General features: G+C 41.4%; 2 long non-coding RNA genes across 3 annotated transcripts in view; both read left to right on the top strand.

Annotated features, from left to right (window-relative positions):
* LOC135734354 (uncharacterized) overlaps positions 1-18,209 on the top strand; it is a 352,561-nt gene that overhangs the window by 100,680 nt on the left and 233,672 nt on the right. The window lies entirely within an intron of this gene.
* On the top strand, positions 9,976-16,144 carry LOC135734350 (uncharacterized). Its single transcript, XR_010527287.2, has 5 exons — positions 9,976-10,153; positions 10,904-10,945; positions 11,023-11,066; positions 11,162-11,213; positions 15,806-16,144. It is a non-coding gene; the product is annotated as an uncharacterized lncRNA (long non-coding RNA).

The following is an 18,209-nucleotide window of genomic DNA, read 5'->3' on the forward strand; positions in this document are numbered from 1 at the left end:
AAAATTATTAACAGTGACAGTCATAAACTGGGCTGTCTGGATTACCTTTTTACTTAATGTTTGAAACAGCAGGTTATCAACTTATGAATACAAAACTTATATATGAAAAAAACGATTCAGAACAGTTACAGACAATAACGTGACAACTTAAACAGCAGCAGGAGTATAGGAGCCCAAACGGAATTCGCGCCCGCAGATTTCGGCAGAGAACTCCGCGGAATTCTGCGGATTTAATGCCCGTCATTGACAAGCACACATATCCCGCGCTTGAGCGTGTTTGTGAGAAGTAATCTCATTGACAACAAGGACACACACATAGCCTATCCTGCACGTTTGTGAGCCGTCATTCACAAGTACATTAACCCTGCGCGTGCTGTTTGCTTGCCCGTTTTCAGTGATAGAGAGCACAAACCCTTTGATACTTGAGATGAAATAAAACTTACCGCTGAGTTAAGCAGATCTCACTTGACTCTGTCGTCTATGTGACGCGTGACAGTCAGCACATCATCATTTAAAATCCGTTTACAAGACAAATGCTGTTGTTTAATATAAAGTTTACATTGCGTTGTAAAAATAATAAAATTATCTCATTCATGCTAATTTCATAATGCGAACGTATTAACACAAGCTTTTTATTCTGCTATAATATTTAAAACTATAAACAATATGTCATTTTATATACAAACTATAATTCTATATTGACATGCACATGAGGTTCATGTTGGTCCAATATGATTCCCTCTCTTGCGCACAGTTGCAGTCGTCGGTCTCACTCTCAGCCTCCTTCCTATGACGAGGTGTTACTGTAAAAAATGCGCTACATATGGCATTTAAAAAACCGGATGGTTTATTCAAAGTTCGAATACGGATATTTCACGTCATGTTCGAATGCATATTTGAATATCGAATAAAAAGTGACAGCCCTACTTTAAACTTTATCCCCTTTTTTTATAGTTTTAAACAATCATTCAGTCCTGTAACACAACACCTCTCTGTGCCCTCTGCAGAGCCACAGGAGAAAGACACACCCACTACTCACTCAGCCCCCACTCTTTCCATCTCAGACATGCTCACACAGACTCATGCCATCACAGACATATTACATTCTCACACAAATCTAAATCAAACAACTCTACCTAGAATACCTGGCCAAGTTCATCTTTCCACTACACTTCCATCAACGTGGAAAAGATTCACTTACACAATTTACCAATCCGACATGACAAATAAAACAAAAACAATATCTTTCATCAGCCCGGGCCTTTCAAAACAACAAGACAAATAACACATAGACCGTACCTGACCTACAGGATTTGAGTACTCTTCTCTGAACCCCAACGTGTCTGCCTTGACACGGTAACACTCAGGTTCCTCACGACTCTTGCATGAAACTTCTTATGCGTTTTCTCAACTTAACATTAAATCTTTATCCAAGCCACTCAACGACAAAATAAAACTCCTTCACACAATAAACCATCATCTGTCCTAGCCCACATTCTTTTTAAAAATGAAACCCTTTATTCTCATCATTTAATCTAATAATCTTTAATTTGCCTTTTTATTCCTAAATTTGGAAGAGTATTTGAGATTTGACCACCACGAGCCATCTCAGGTGAACAATACAATCTTTAAACAAGCAAAATTGTTCATCTCTTTAGGTGGCCACCTGATTGCATTGCCCATCGAGAAAGTAAGCTGTAGTCTCTGGTTCTGTGCTCTTTTTGATGTCCCATCTGGTGTCAATTGTTTGACCAAACCTTAAATTTCAAATGTATGCTTGATAACCTATAAACCAAATTGTTAACCAAACCATTTTTCAGTAATAACCCATTAGCATTTATGTCAAACCCTTTATTTATTTGGGCTCTCTTTATTTTTTAGGGCTCATTATTCCACACTCTAACCCAGTATTCATTCACCCTACACTCACAGGACAGCAATTACACCCCCCTTTGCAGCCTGCAGAGACTGCCCAAGGGAAACTCTCTCCCTGCTTACCAGATGCAAGTTCATATTTCTCTCACTCACTCACACACTGCAGCTGCAAACATACTCACAGTTCCAATAAAAAACACGGTTTAACTTATATACCAAAACAAAAGGACCATTGCACCTCCAACCACATGGCCAACTAAAACAATAAAATACCACTTTACGCGGTATACTGTCAATATCGATAAACACTTCCGACCACACGACATTGACCTCTGTGCCATAACACTTCCGACCACAAGCACAGACTTCTATATCATACACTTACACCCACAGATATAGGCAACAATTACGCGTTCTCTTCACTTAAAATTTGTTTTCAAGTCACTGTGATCAACAAAGCCAACCAATCAGTAAGTCAAATACAGATTCAAGCAAAAAGTGCTTACCTTAGTATATGGCCATACGTTGTTTGTGTTGTTCGTCAGGTTCGCCCAGGTGGTTTGACTGTCCAGCTCTTTTCTATCCTGGGTTTCAGCACCAAATGTTGTGGTTTTCCTTTTCCTCAAATGAAACAATCTTCAGTCTTAGGTTTTGATTTCAAGAGATACACTCTTATTATCCGGACAAAAAATAAAAGCTGAGGCCGCCCTGATGAATCCCCCCAGAACCAAAGTGTGGTCCTGGGAGGATCCTCCAAAATCCCCATACAAAAATGTAATATATGGCCATATATGTACATATATTTTACATAGTATGACATATATTTATACATATATTTGACTTATCTGAGAACACAGTATATGCCTGCAACATATATGTACATTTATATGTCCAAACATGTGAAAAAAATATTTGGTTTCATCAATATATGATACCATACATCTGCATATATTACACTATAGTATTGGTTCCCTTTCAGTCGGTCACTACGACGTCACGTCGTGACCGACGAATTGGGAACCGCTTCGCGGGTGACCTATCTGCTTCGAGAAACCTTTAAAACGCCAATGAACTTGGCATGCAGATAATTGCATCTGCCGGCGCCGCCCCGCCGCACAGGTATTTAATGAGCGGCAGGTGCAGTTATCAAATCAGCTTTTTAGCTTCGAAAGCTGGCAGACTGACTGCTCATGAGAAGCTACTCTCTGCTCTTTGGAGAACTCTGCGTGTTTGATTTGGTTGGGCAAAGGCATTTCAGCGGAGGCTCGCGGGTGTTCCACCTCTCTTTTTAATTTTTTTTTTTCTCACTCTTAGTTGAGTGTGTGCGTAGCCGTTCCCCTGTGTGCTTCATCAACATCAGCACATTAAAAGAGTGTTTCCTCTAAAAGAGTATTGCGGTGTTCTGCGTCTTTTTAAAGACAGCATTTCACTTGCACTGAGGCAGGAGCGTCTTTTTAAAGATGTCTTTCTGTCCGTGTTTCTGGATGCGGCAATGTATGGGTCCCCGGGTGGCCACGATCGTCCTCTCTCGTGCGCAAGAGTGCATGCTGAGGCGGCGTTCGTGGAGGGTTCATACTCCTAAGAGAGCGTGAACCTCTTGGATGGCGGAGACGGGTTTCGTACCTCCGGGAACGTCACCCCCTTTTTTCCGTTGCGGAGCCCCGTTAAAGGTGCGGTGGCAAAACTCCGGAAATCTTATCTCCGTATAGACGGTGCTGAATCGGTTAGCTGGTTCGTCCAGTGACTCTCAGCACCCCCATCCACAGCCAGAGGTGCCGTAAGAGACGGGTGGCGCGTGTTCTACGTGCTCTCGTCCTCTTTCAGTCCTCACGAGGATTCTATGTCTGTCACAGCATCGGAGAGGGGGTCGTCTATTCGGTCGCCGACTCGGACCCACTCCCGCCTTCGGGTTGGGTAGGGGCTCCCGTGCTCGACCCCGAGTGGCGGCCATGTACGCTCGGGAGCGCGGAGACGGTCTGTGTGGAGCGGAGAGCTCCTCCCCCACCCGCACCGTCCCGCCTAGATGATTGGCACTTCAGGACTGCAAGAACAGCCCCAACCTTCTGTGCCTTTCTTCCCGGGGTGCATGTTGGTTGACACGGTCGTGGAAAACTCGTTTTCCTCCCGGAACCGACCGTTCAGCCATCACCTCTCACCTCTCCTGACGGCGGGGCTGCTAAGGGTTATGCTGCTCCAAGAGACCAGCCTCCCTCCCCTCACAGACCCACGGGCTTGTGAGAGGCGGCCTCTGCCGTGCGCGCCATGGCGCGATGCAGGTCCGCCAGGCTACGGCACTGAAGGATCTGCACAGGCGAGGTCACGGTCCGGCAACTAAAGAATCCTGTGTGGCTCTGACCTGGCGCTACGAGCGACTGGGTTCACCCCACAGGCCGCCGGACGTGCTATGCCCACCCCCCGGTGGTCCAGGGACGCCATCTCTGGTTGTGTCTTGCGGGCATTAAGTAGGTCATTAATAATCGCCCTAATGTTCCTTTTTAGACCAGCCATTTCGGCGACGCGGCTGAGAGTGTCCAACACTGATCGGCCGCTTTAGAGCAGACTGAGGCTTCATGCCACGTCGGAGCCTAGCTGCCCCCTCCGTTACGTCAGTATATTGGTCTGCTTTCCGCCGAGGGTGTCCTGCTACGGCTTTTTTCGTTCCTTCATCCCGGCAGCTCTGAGGAACCTGTCGTAAGCTGCTCACCCGCCCACTCAGCCCGCTACAAAGGTGGAAAATGAAACTTAGCGGCTCTGAGTCGGGCGACCTGAAGATGGAGAGGATCGCTCGTCAGGAGATGGTGAAAACATCACTCTCCCCCCCACCCCGTAGGAGGGCCGGGTGGGGAATCCTTGGTTTCGTTTTGTGTTCCGCCGACTTCAATCGGCACCCACTAACCTCAAAGAGCGAATTCCTCTTCTTTCTCCAGGTCCCCGGAGGCATATAGGAGCTTCGGACGGGCTCAAAACCCTACGTTCTCCTCTTCCTCATTCGCCAGCGGATGTATCGAGCGGGACATCTACAAGGGAGCCCCTTTGCTCAGCATCCATCAGCGGTTTCGGGTGAGTGTTTCATTACACACAACATCTCACAATGCGGCCAAAGAGCTCGCGTCGTTGAGTTCCCCGTCTCCGCTCGCCACGGGTACACATCGTGCCGTTAATTTCCTCTCGCTCGGTATCTGGGGGCCTGGAAAGAGCTTCCCAGCCCGTCGCGTTGGCTTTTACGCACGATCCGTCTCGGTTATACATTCAATGTGCCCGGCTACCTCTCAAATATTCAGGCTTCACCACGTTGAAGGCTGCCGATGCGCACGTACTGCGTGCGGAAGATTGCTGTCCTATTGGCGAAGGACGCGAGCGAGCCGGTCCCTCCAGCCGAGATAAAGTCGGGGCTTTACAGCCCTTACTCCATTGTACCCAAGAAGAGTGGCGGGTTGCGTCCGATCCTAGATCTGCGTACTGAGTCGAGAATTCACAGAATTCACATTCACAGAATGCTGTTCAAAATGTTTACGCAGAGGAGCATATTTTAATGCATCCGCCCCCAGGATTGGGTTGCAGCCTTCAACCTGAAGGACGCGTACTTTCATGTCTCCATACTTCCCCGACACAGGCCGTTTCTCTGCTTTGTGTTCGAGGGGTGGGCATATCAGTACAAAGTCTCACCGTTCGGGCTTCTCTCTCTCTCCCTGTGTCTTCACGAAAGTTGCGGAGGGCGCACTGCAGCCCCTGAGAGAGAGAGAGCGGTGTTTGCCTTTTGGCGTATTGGCTCATAATAGCTCAGTTTCGTCAGATGCTGTGCACACACATAAATCGTGTACTTAAACACCTCGCTCGTCTCGGTCTTCAGGTAAACTGGGAAAAGAGTAAACTTTGCCCCGTGCAGAGGATCTCTTTTCTCGGAATATAACGGGATTTGGTCGATTTAACAACACGTCTCATAGAAGCGCGTGTTCAGTCAATTCTGACTTGCCTAAACATTTAAAGGCAGGGTTGCGGTTCCACTAAAATAATAAAAAAAAAAAAAAACTTCTGGGGCATATGGCAGTAGCTGCGGCTGTGACACCGCTCGGGCTGCTCCATATGAGACCGCTTCAGTGTTGGCTTTATGACCGAGTCCCGAGGAGAGCGTGGCTCACCGGCTTTCACAGTATTATAATTACATCGAGATGCCGTCACACTTTCACCCCGTGGTCAGACCCAGCGGTTCTCAGGGTGTGGATGCGCCACTGAGATAGGTCTCCAGGCATGCTATTGTTGGCAAAAATGTCTCTACAACGGGGTGGGGAGCTACGTACGGCGGGCTCGTCGCTTCGGGGGTCTGGTCGACATTCCAGCGACATTGGCATAAATTGCCTCGAGCTGTGCACTGTATATCTTGCGCTCGTCCGTTTCATCAACGCGATTCGATGCTTAAGATGTATTAGTGCGCACCGACAAAACTGCGGCTGTAGCGTATATCTATCGCCAAGGCGGTCTGCGCTCTCGTCACCTGTCGCATCTCGCCCGTCTCTCCTCTTCTGGAGTCAGAAGTATCTGAGGTCTCTTCGCGCCATTCACATATCGGGGTCGCTGAACACAGCGGCAGACGCGCTCTCACGAGTAGCGCGCCCCGGCGAGTGGCGGCTCCACCCCCGGTCGGTTCAGCTGTTTTGGAAATGTTTCGGCAGAGCAGTTAGATCTGTTTGCTTCTTCAGAGACAACCCATTGTCGCCTGTTTTATTCATTATCCGAGGGAACACTCGGCGTGAATGCACTGGCACACAGCTGGCCGCGGGGTTTCCCCCCAGTAAGCTTTATTGCGCAGACACTGTGCAAGTCAGGGAGGACGAGGAGCGCATTCTATTAGTTGCGCCGTACCGGACAACTAGGAATTGGTTTAACAGAATTCACTCTCCTCGCGACAGTCCCTCCCTGGCTGATTCCCTGGCACATTATGGCACCCTCGCCCCGATCTGTGGAACCTCCATGTGTGGTCTCTGGACGGGGCGCGGAGGTTTTAGGTGATTTACCCCAGGCGGTATCTAACACCATCACTGTAGCGCGAGCGCCGTCTACGAGGCAGGCGTATACGCTGAAATGGAACCTGTTTGTTGTATGGCGTACTTCTCAACGAGAGGACCCCCGGGAATGCTCGATCAGTATTGTGCTTTTATATCTCCAGCACCGCTTGGAGAAGACACTTATCATTAAAATAGATATCGCGGCAATATCCGCGCATCACGTACCCATAGACGGTAGATCTGTGGGTCAGCACGATCTGGTCATTAGGTTTTTAAGAGGTGCAGGGAGGCTGAATCCTTCGCGCCCTCCCTCTATTCCTCCTTGGGACTTGTCCATGGTGCTGAAAGCCCTTCAGGACTGCCCTTTCGAGCCTCTGCGGACTGTGAGCGTCAGGTTTCTCACTATGAAAACGTTGACGCTCCTCGCATTGGCTTCTATTAAAAGGATAGGGGATCTTCATGCATTTTCGGTCAACGATTCGTGCCTTCAGTTCGGACCGGTTGAATCCAGCGTTACACTAAGACCCCGGCCGGGCTACGTGCCTAAAGTTCCCACCACTCCCTTTAGAGATCACGTGGTGAATTTACAAGCGCTGCCTTTGGAGCAGGCAGACCCAGCCATGGCTTTGTTATGTCCTGTGCGTGCATTACGTGTGTATGTGGATTGCATTCAAAGCTTTCGGACCTCAGAACAGCTCTCTGTCTGTTACGGTGGTCAGCAGAAAGGGAAAGCTGTCACTAAACAGAGGATGTCTCATTGGATTGTAGACACAATCGCCCTGGCTTATGAAAAACAGGGCATTCCTTGCCCTTTTGGGTTGAGAGCCCATTCAACCAGAAGCGTGGCTTCATCTTGGGCTTTGGCTCGTGGTTCCTCACTTTCAGATATTTGTAGAGCTGTTGGCTGGGCGACACCTAATACGTTCACTAGATTCTATAGTGTTCGTGTTGAGCCGGTATCCTCTCGAGTTCTCTCGTCAGATCAGTGAGAACATCGAGGAACGGCTCCTGTGTCGGCTTGGTGCCTTTCTTTTCGGTGCTGCACGACCGCACCATTATGGAAGGCAGTTAAGGCAAAAACGTTACAAAAAGCTGTTTTTTGTCTCCTCCACCGCTTGGTGGCCGATGTTGCGGAGCATCGGCTGCCAGCCTCTCACTAGATGTATCCTTGACTATCTGGGTGAGGCTAGCGCCCACATTGCGCCCCCTAGTGGTTTCTTTGTGAGTATTTCCGTGGAAAGTTTCTGATTTACCATGTTTCCCTTAGCGGAGTTCGTTCCGCGCCTCTCTAGTGTTGCTAAGAGAGTGTATTTTTTATAGACCTCGTGTCTTTTTATCCATCACCTTAGTGGTAGACCCCTAGAGGGTTTTCTTTCCGCAGCGATCTTAGTCCCGCCTGACGAGTTCGCTTCCCAGTTCGCCTAGTCACTATCGTGGGTTAAGGAACAAGTAGTGACCGGCCTCTGCTTCAACCCCATTTCCGTTCCCTTAAAGAGGAGAGTCGGAGGGTTTATGCAGGCACTGGAAGGGTCAGCTTCAGTGGCGCTTTGGTAGGGATTCCCAATTCGTCGGTCACGACGTGACGTCGTAGTGACCGACTGAAAGGGAACGTCTCGGTTACATATGTAACCCTCGTTCCCTGAAGGAAGGGAACGGAGACGTCACGTCCCGTCGCCACAGTTTGCTGTTCCACTGCTGATATCGGCCGGACCCTTTCCTTCTGTCCAGCTTTCTCAGCAAAAAATAGCTGATTTGATAACTGCACCTGCCGCTCATTAAATACCTGTGCGGCGGGGCGGCGCCGGCAGATGCAATTATCTGCATGCCAAGTTCATTGGCGTTTTAAAGGTTTCTCGAAGCAGATAGGTCACCCGCGAAGCGGTTCCCAATTCGTCGGTCACGACGTGACGTCTCCGTTCCCTTCCTTCAGGGAACGAGGGTTACATATGTAACCGAGATGTTTTTCGCATATATGGACAACATTAATTATAAATATGTGACATGCATATTTGTTTTCCACATATCTATACATATATTTGACTTATCTGAGAACACAATATATGCCTGCATCATATATAAACATTTATATGTCCAAACATGTGAAAAAAAATATTTGGTGTCATCAATATATGATACCATATATCTGCATATATTACACTATAGTATTGGTTTTTCGCATATATGGACAACATTAATTATAAATATGTGACATACATATTTGTTTTCCACATATGTATACATATATTTGACTTATCTGAGAACACAATATATGCCTGCAACATATATGAACATTTATATGTCCAAGCATGTGAAAAAAATATTTGGTGTCATCAATATATGATACCATATATCTGCATATATTACAGTATAGTATTGGTTTCTCGCATATATGGACAACATTAATTATAAATATGTGACATAAATATTTGTTTTCCACATATTTAATAAATGTATGTAAACATACATGCATGTGATACTGATGCATTTTTAAAACTGTGGCATACGGTTATGGTACTTTGTGGATGTATTTGTCAAAAATGACAAAGAAAACACTGCATTATTGTATTAAAAATACTATATTATGAAGTCCTGTTAGTTTTGTGACCTAAAGACCCCCCCCCCCAGGATCACAATCAGACAGGTTTTTGCTTTTATACAGCAAGTAAAAATTATCTCGTCAGATCATCTTTAAATATGTAAGTGAGTGTTCAAGAAGATTTGAAATGTATGATCATTATGGGGAATCAACAGCTATTTTAATTACTTTTAACAAAAATGACTTCTTTAGTCAGAAAACTGCCAACTAAGTCTCTGTATATTAACAAACAGTGATAAGTTGATATGATTATTATTAATAATCACAAATCAATTACATTGTTATTTTATTTTATTATTTTAGTTTATTTTAGTTTTTTATTTTATTTGTGCGGGGATTGGTAAAGTTAATTAATAAATGAATAAATAACCTAATGTTATTTATTTGGTTGCTTTTATATCTTTTAGTATAGTGTTTGTTTAGCGAATTTACATATTATTATTATCATTAAATTGTGTTAAATGTATTGCTTAATTAACAATAAATAGTCAAAAGAACATAGCATATAATAAAAATTTCCTCCACTGCCTATTGAATGCGCTACACCCAGTCCAGTTGGAGGCGCTAATGACCCTTCAGTTGCCAACCGCCACTCAGGCCAAAAGCGCAGAAGAACAAAAATGACCGGGAAAATCTGACAGGACTGAGATGATGACAACAGCACAGCGGGGTTTTAGAAGTAAGTTTTAAATATTTAATATATTTTGCATAGGTTTCTTGTTGTCTAGTTTGTTACAGCCTAATTAGTCATTACTGTTAGGGAGGTTTGCAAGTTTTTGTCGTAGTAATCGTGTAGCTTGCGGTTTACTATGGTTTGATGCTTAATTTTTCTTGGGTGTTTTTGTTAGTAACGTTATGTCTTAATTTAATGTTATTGCACAATGCACAAAACTGTTCAGAATCTTTCAGTTTATATTATTCTGGTTAACCTTATGAAGCATGTACTTAAAGGAACTGTGATTAATAAGGCACTTATTTATGCAGTTAATTCATAATTTACAAAATACGATTTGTTTAAAAAAAGGCAATACATTTATGTTGCCTAACAGTCACTTGAGAAATAATTCTAGAAAAATAACGTGTACAGACATTTTCACAGACATTGTAATGTAACTGTTACATCTGCATGTAAATTATATATATATAAAAGCAGCTTTCTGGCAAAAGGGTGGTGTGCTTTATAAGTATATTTAAAATGTTCATATCTAATGCATTTTGACATCCCTTATATTTATCTTTATGTAAGAGTTATACTTTTATTTTAGTGAGAGGGTTATGTTTGTGTTTAAGCAGACATTGCAAGCAGGCCAAGCACTTTTAGCTTGACATGGCTGGAGTCAATACTACCTCACCAAAATTACAACTAATGTATGGCTTAAACCTTGCCTAATCGCAGTGTTTTCCCCTTTTATTATTTCTCTTTTTGTAGGCCCATCAGAGTGATTTTCTGAGTTCTTTCACATGCTGTATGGTAAGAGTGAATTTCTGCCAGTTGATACCGGTGACAGGTGTTAATTATTAAGTTTATCTTTGTATTTTTTATTAAAGGTCAGCGAATGGATGGATTATCCAGTCAAGGTACAGAATGAAAGGTAAATGGCAAGTAATTAAGTAATGTACTAAATGTATAAACTGTAGTGTATTCAGTAGCTACTAATCACACTACCTCTATCACTCTCTCTAAAAGACTTGACTGAGTTAGAAGAAGCTGGGCGACTCTTCAGAGTAAAGATGTTATGGTAATGTAAATCTTACGTTTTTATATTGTAGTTATATACAATATCAGAGACAGCACGTAATTTTAACCCTGTTTTATGGTTAAAGGGGTTTTGCACCCTAATGGCACTTTTCCATTGCGTAGTACCCTTCAGGTAAGGTTGAGTCAGCTCACTTTACTTTGGCTTGGTTAGCTTTTCCATTGAGTTTAGCAACACTTCAGAGTGGGAGGGATTATAGGGGTGTCAAATGTATATAGCACGACATTCATTGCTCGACTTATCGAGACTGTTTTCTAAGATGGCTCCTGTCTGTATACGCATAATATACTGTCTTTATAAAGGATCTTCTTATTAGGGCTGTCACTTTTGAGAAGAATCAAGCACACATATCCCACGCTTGAGCGTGTTTCTGAAAAGTAATCTTCACTGACAACAAGCACACATACTAGGGCTGGGTATCGATTCAGATGTTCCAGATCGATTCAATTTCGATTCACAAGCTATCGATTCGATTTCGATTCTCGATTCAATTTTCGATTCCAGTTCTCGGGTCTGTTTTTATACTCGATTCTCGATTCAACTCAATGAATATAGATTTAATACAAATACTATATTAATAAAAAACAACAGTGAACATAAGTTTACAAGTGGGTAATTAATAAAAAGAAATTAAAAGCCACAACACTATCGTTGTTGTCTTGCTTGCGAAAACTAAAATGCTTCCATACCTCTTACTTTTTATGTGAAGGTGGCATCAACGTCGATGAAGCACCTAAAACTGCCATTTTAAGCACTGAATGAAAGAATGACAGGCTCCTTGGTAACATCACGCAAGGCAAAAAAGAGGGTGACATCTAGTGAAGAAGACTAGTAATTTGATCGTTGAACGTTAAGCTTACGTTCAAGGTTTGCAGAAAAATATATGAAAAAAAAAATCGATTCTGAATCGACCACGTTTAAAAAAAATATTAATTGAAATATCCATTTTTTTGCCCAGCCCTAACACATACATACCCTATGTATGCGCGCGTTCATATACATTAACCCTGTCCGTCCTGTTTGCTTGACCATTTTTAATGATAGAGCACACAAACCATTGATATTTGAGAAATAAAACTTACCGCTGAGTTAAGCAGATCTTACTTCACTCTGTCGTCTATGTGACATGCGACAGTCAGCACGTGATCATTTTAAATCAGTTTACAAGACAAATGCTCTTGTTATTTAATATAAAGTTTACATCAGGGCTTTGAACCTGATTTTTTCCCCAATTGGTTCATTCCGAACAGAAACAGTATTTTAACGTTTCCGGTTTTTGGTTCAATCCTAAAGCTGACGTTCCTGAACCAGTTAGAACAAAAAAATAAAAATCCCGAACCGGTTAATAACGTTCCATGTCAGCTGTGGGACATAAAAATAAGTAGGCTGATCATTAGGACATTAAACTTAAGAAAAATTATGTAGACTAATAAGTTAAGTCTCTATCTTGTCATCGAACATTAAAAAGGCTAAATTATGTAAGCGGCATAACTGACATGCCTACATTTGTTAAGTGCACTTAAACACACGCGCACACACACAGACGGAGGACAAATTCCAAACGGCGCTTCGGGAAGAAGATGCTGCATAAACAGTCGCTCCACATAAAGTGAAAATTAAGATGTTTTTCAGTGCTTTATTTGCCAAATGTATTTTATACATCAAGAGTTCTAATCTTTGAAGGGCATAGGGATAATCATATTTGATTGGAGTTAGGGCTGTCACTTTTGAGAAAAATCAAATTCATACGGATATCTAATATCATGCAATGTATCCGAATATATTCGAATATCTAGGTGCCCCCCGCGCGCATTAAAAAAAAACCCACCATAATGGAGATTCAATCACAAATTTATTAACAGTGACAGTCATAAACAGGACTGTCTGAATTACTTTTTTTTACTTTTGAAACAGAAGGTTATCAACTTATAAATAACAACTTATATGAAAAGAAAACTATTCAGAACAGGTACAGACAATAACTTAAACAGCAGGAAGCCCAAACGGATTTCGCGCCCACAGATTTCAGCGGAAAACTCAGCGGATGTAATGCGCTTGACAAGCAAACATATCCCGCGCTTGAGCGTGTTTGTGAGAAGTAATATCTTTGACAACAAGCACAAATACATAGCCTATCCCACACGTTTGTGAGCCGTCATTGACAAGTACATTAACCCTGCGCGTGCTGTTTGCTTGATCAGTTTTAATGATAGAGTGCACAAACCCTTTGATATTTGAGAAAAAATTAAACTTACCGCTAAGTTAAGCAGATCTCATTTGACTCTGTTGTCTATGTGACGTGTGACAGTCAGCACATGATCATTTCAAATCCGTTTACAAGATAAATGCTGTTGTTGTTTAATATAAAGTTTACATTGCATTGTAAAAATCGAATGCATATTCGAATATCGAATAAAAAGTAACAGCCCTAATTGGAGTTGGGCCGGACACATTCAAATGCATGTGTGTCTGTGTGTACAGATTTTTTTTATTTTAGTGCCTTTTTGTGGGTAAATTGTTTAAAATCACTTAAGTGTTAACATTTGCAAGCCTTTGAAACACGTGCAAATGATCAACTTTCACCCTATTTAAATTTGCATATTAATCCGCAAATCGCATGTGAGCTGAACTGTGGGTTGTGATCTGTACAGATCACTGACCAACTGCGATCCGTTACACCACTAATTAGTATTAAAAAAAACAAACAAACATCTTGAGATACTTGGTAGCCTACAATATTTACCTCTTATGATTGAGCATTAGAGACTTGGGCTTGAGTAGGCTACCTGCTGGTGGCAAGCTTCTCATTTCTCTGAGTCAATGACGACCGGAAGTGAACTTCACAGAGTCAAATTGCACAGAAATCTTGTCAAAGAACTGAAAAAATAACGTTATTAACCGGTTACCATTATTTTCAATTAACGGTTCTGTTCCGGAACATGTATTTTTGGAAAGTTTCTGGTTTCGTTTCTGTTCCTTGCAAAACATCAAAAGTTTCTGGTTTTCGTTCCTTGAACCGGTTCAAAGCCTTGGTTTACATTCTTCATACATGCTTATTTCATAACGAAAATGTATTAAAGGGACATTTCACTTTTTTTGAAAATATGCTAATTTTCCAGCTCCCCTAGAGTTAAATATTTGATTCAATCCAATCCATTGAATCTGATCAGACCATTAGCATCGTGCTAAGAAATAACCAAAGAGTATCAATATTTTTCCTATTTAAAACTTGACTCTGTAATTACATTGTGTACTAAGACCGACGGAAATTAAAAGTTGCTATTTTCTAGGCAAATATGGTTAGACCTATACTCTCATTCTGGCATAATAATCAGTGACTTTGCTGATTTAACATGGCTGCAGGAGGTGCAATGATATTACACACTGCCCGAAAATAGTCCCCTGCCGTTGAAAGTAACCAAGGGGACTATTTTCGGGCAGTGTGTAATATAACTACGCCTGCTGCAGCCATGTTACATCATTGATTATTACGCCAGTTTGAGAGTATATTTTCTCCGTAAGAATCAAATGTTTAACACAAGCTTTTTATTCTGCTATAACACTAAAAACAATAATATATGTAATTTTATATACAAATTATAATTCTATCTATCTGGTTTGTGTTGGTCCAATTTAATTCAGAGCACTTGTTTGGTTTGGTGTTATTATTTTCATTGTAAGCCTTTAAAAAGTAATTATTTTTGATGCAATTTTGTAATTTTTACGGCTTAAATTCTCTTATACATTTTTTTTAATATTTAAAATAATTCCGCAGAATTATCCAAAAAATGTACACAGAAAAAGCAAAAAAAAAGTCTGCAGAAGCCGGAGCCACGTCTTCCCTGTCTTGCGCACAGTTGCCGTCGGTCTCACTCTCAGCTTCCTCCCTATTACGAGGTGTTAAACTGTAAAAAATGCGCTACACATGGCATTTTAAAAACCGGATGGTTTATTTATAGTGGATATTTCACGTCATGTTTGAATGCATATTCGAATATCAAATAAAAAGTGACAGCCCTACTTCTTATTAAACTGTTTGTACATTTACAAAGTTCAACTTGGGGTTAAGTGCCTTGCTCAAGGGCACAACGGTGGTGACCAGGATTCAAACTCACAAATTCTAGGCTAGCATACTAGTCAGGTTCCTTAACTGCTGTGCTACTTTCAGCCCTTTTGGCTTAGTGCCTGCTTTCGAACCACACCCGTGGAGATATCTGCCAACAAATGGACAATCATTCATGGGGCTACAGATGGGGCTGCATTCAAGAATTTTCAATGTATGTGTTCAAATTCACATTCTGCGTAAAAAAAAAAGTTTCGATGAGAGGTGATGGAGGGTGGTGTTTGGCACTATGACCCTATCTCGTCTGCAAATTAAATTGGTTCAAAACTGGCCGCCATGCTTGCACTAAGTGTGGCCTTACTTGCCTATTCACGTACTTTGTCACTTAATTTTACGGACTTGCACTAGAAGAAACTGGAATAAAGTTTTTTTTATCTTTGTGATAAGTTTATCCACCAGTGTTTTGTCTGCTTTATACCTAAAACTTTTTCTTTAAAATGTACCTTCTCAGATGCAGTTATGTCAAAGCACTCGTTTCGGCTGGCCAGATTGGAACAGACCTGAATGGGAAGATGGCAGAGCTAAGACTGACAATGTCCAGGAAAAATGTTAACTAAAAATGAGTGTTTTTCCTCAGCGAGTGAGTTTGGGAATGTTTTAAATGTGCCTAAAAGTTTGAAAATGTAATACTGAGGGAAAAAAGTGAGCGCTTTGAAAAGGCTTTAAAAAGAAAATAAAGTCTGAAGTTGATGGTAAATGAATTTAAAGTTTTTACTTGAAAAGTTTGTACTTGTTTGTACTTGTCAAGTCTGTGCTGAAAAAAATGGAGTAAAGTTTGTATTTGAAAAGACTTGGAATTGTGTGTTCTGTAGAATGAGTACACATATATGTGCAGGCTGTATAAAAAACATAGTTGTGCCACTACTATAAGTGAAAGTACATGGTGTCATCATATTTGAAGCATATTTGTATCCCTAATATAAGTGAAGGTACATGGTGTCATCATATTTGAAGCATATTTGTATCCCTAATATAAGTGAAAGTACATGGTGTCATCATATTTTAAGCATATTTGTATCCCTAATATAAGTGAAACTACATGGTGGCATCATATAAGAAGCATATTTGTATCCCTAATATAAGTGAAAGTATGTACTATGGAAATAAGTACATATATGCATGTATACATATATGTGTCTTGCATATATTTCACATGTATGTCCATATATGGGAAAATATATGGCACTTACATGAAAACGGCCATTTTTGCTATATTTTGAAATATATTTTTCATATATGTCTATGTATGTTACATATATGAATTTTGCATATACTTTCATATATGCAGCAGACATACATGGACACTGATATTATATATGTAATTTACATATATTGACATATATTACATTTCTGTATGGGATCAGTCTGACCCTCTGAGCCATGGCTTGGTAAATATATAGGTTTTGGCCCCCCTCCATGCTTCATACAATATGTTTCTGTTCAGGCTTGTATAGCACAAAATATTGACTGCACACTCACTTGCAAAATAATTTAAATTTTATTGTAACCAACGTTTCGGCAAATAGCCTTCGTCAAGGTATGTGTTCGCTCAAGGTAAGACGAGCTTAAATACAGCCATACACAGGTGCATACAATTATTCTTAATTTGAAACAATCAGTTAATCAAGCTAAAAACTGCAGGATCTATTACAAAGACATGATTAGTGTAAACCCAAGAAAGACAATAATATGTAAACATCACCAAACATGAAATACAAAGCACACTCATAAAAAACAGCTCAGATCAAAATCAACATTTAGACCATAAGGAACAAGAGTTCTTAATGTATGTATCCAATATGCTTCACGTCTAAGTAGAATACGGTCAAGATCACCACCTCTCCTCGGTAAAGCAACTCGTTCAATTCCTAAATATCGTAGGGAGGCAATAGAGTGGTTAAATTTAATAAAATGAGCAGCCAAGGGATAATTCATATTTCTACATCAGATTGTACTATGATGCTCTGAAATACGTGTTTTCAATTCACGTGATGTTTTGCCAACGTAAGATTTACCGCAAGGGCATGTTATGAGGTAGATAACTGCTTTTGTTTTACAACTTATAATCCCTTTAATAGGAATCGGTGTCCCAGTATGCGGATGTTTAAACGAGGTACAACGGTAAGTGTAGCTACATTGACTACATGAGCCACATCGATAGTTACCTTCAGGAATTGGTGTTAATGTCGTTTGTGTTGTGACAGGTGGGGGAGACAGATATGATCTCACCAGATGATCTTTCAAATTACGTCCGCGCTTGAACACCGTGAGAGGCGGATCCTGGAAAGATTCAAGACTTCTATCAGTTTTTAAAATGTGCCAATGTTTGTTAATTATTTTCTTAATTTGTTTCGATTTTTTAGTATATTTTGTAGTAAAAACCACAGAAAATCTGTTTTGATGTTTTTCTTTCTTTTTTAACAAATCAAGTCGAGATCGTCCCTCAATTTTTTCCTCAGCTATTTGAATTTGCATCTTAGTATAACCTCTACAGTGAAAAGATTCTTTTAAAACATTAAAATTCCTATTAAGATCATCTGGTTTGCTACAAATTCTTTTTATCCGACACATTTGCCTATAAGGTAGACTGTTCTTTAAGGGCTTGTAACATGAAGAACCACATGACATCACTTTTGTAAGGGTCACCATAGGTCATTGCTCCTCAGACCAGTGTCTCCTTCCTATGACCTATTTGACCCTAGGCTACTCATTATACTTAGACCCACCTCAGGCTACTCATATTAAGACCCCAAACTATGCAGTAGGCTTTAACAATGTATGCCAAACTTTCCCACACATGATTGCAATGAATATATATAATGGTAAATTAATTGATATATAATGGTAAAATGATT

This window comes from Paramisgurnus dabryanus, chromosome 7 (assembly GCF_030506205.2).
Source record: "Paramisgurnus dabryanus chromosome 7, PD_genome_1.1, whole genome shotgun sequence".
NCBI lineage: Eukaryota > Metazoa > Chordata > Actinopteri > Cypriniformes > Cobitidae > Paramisgurnus > Paramisgurnus dabryanus.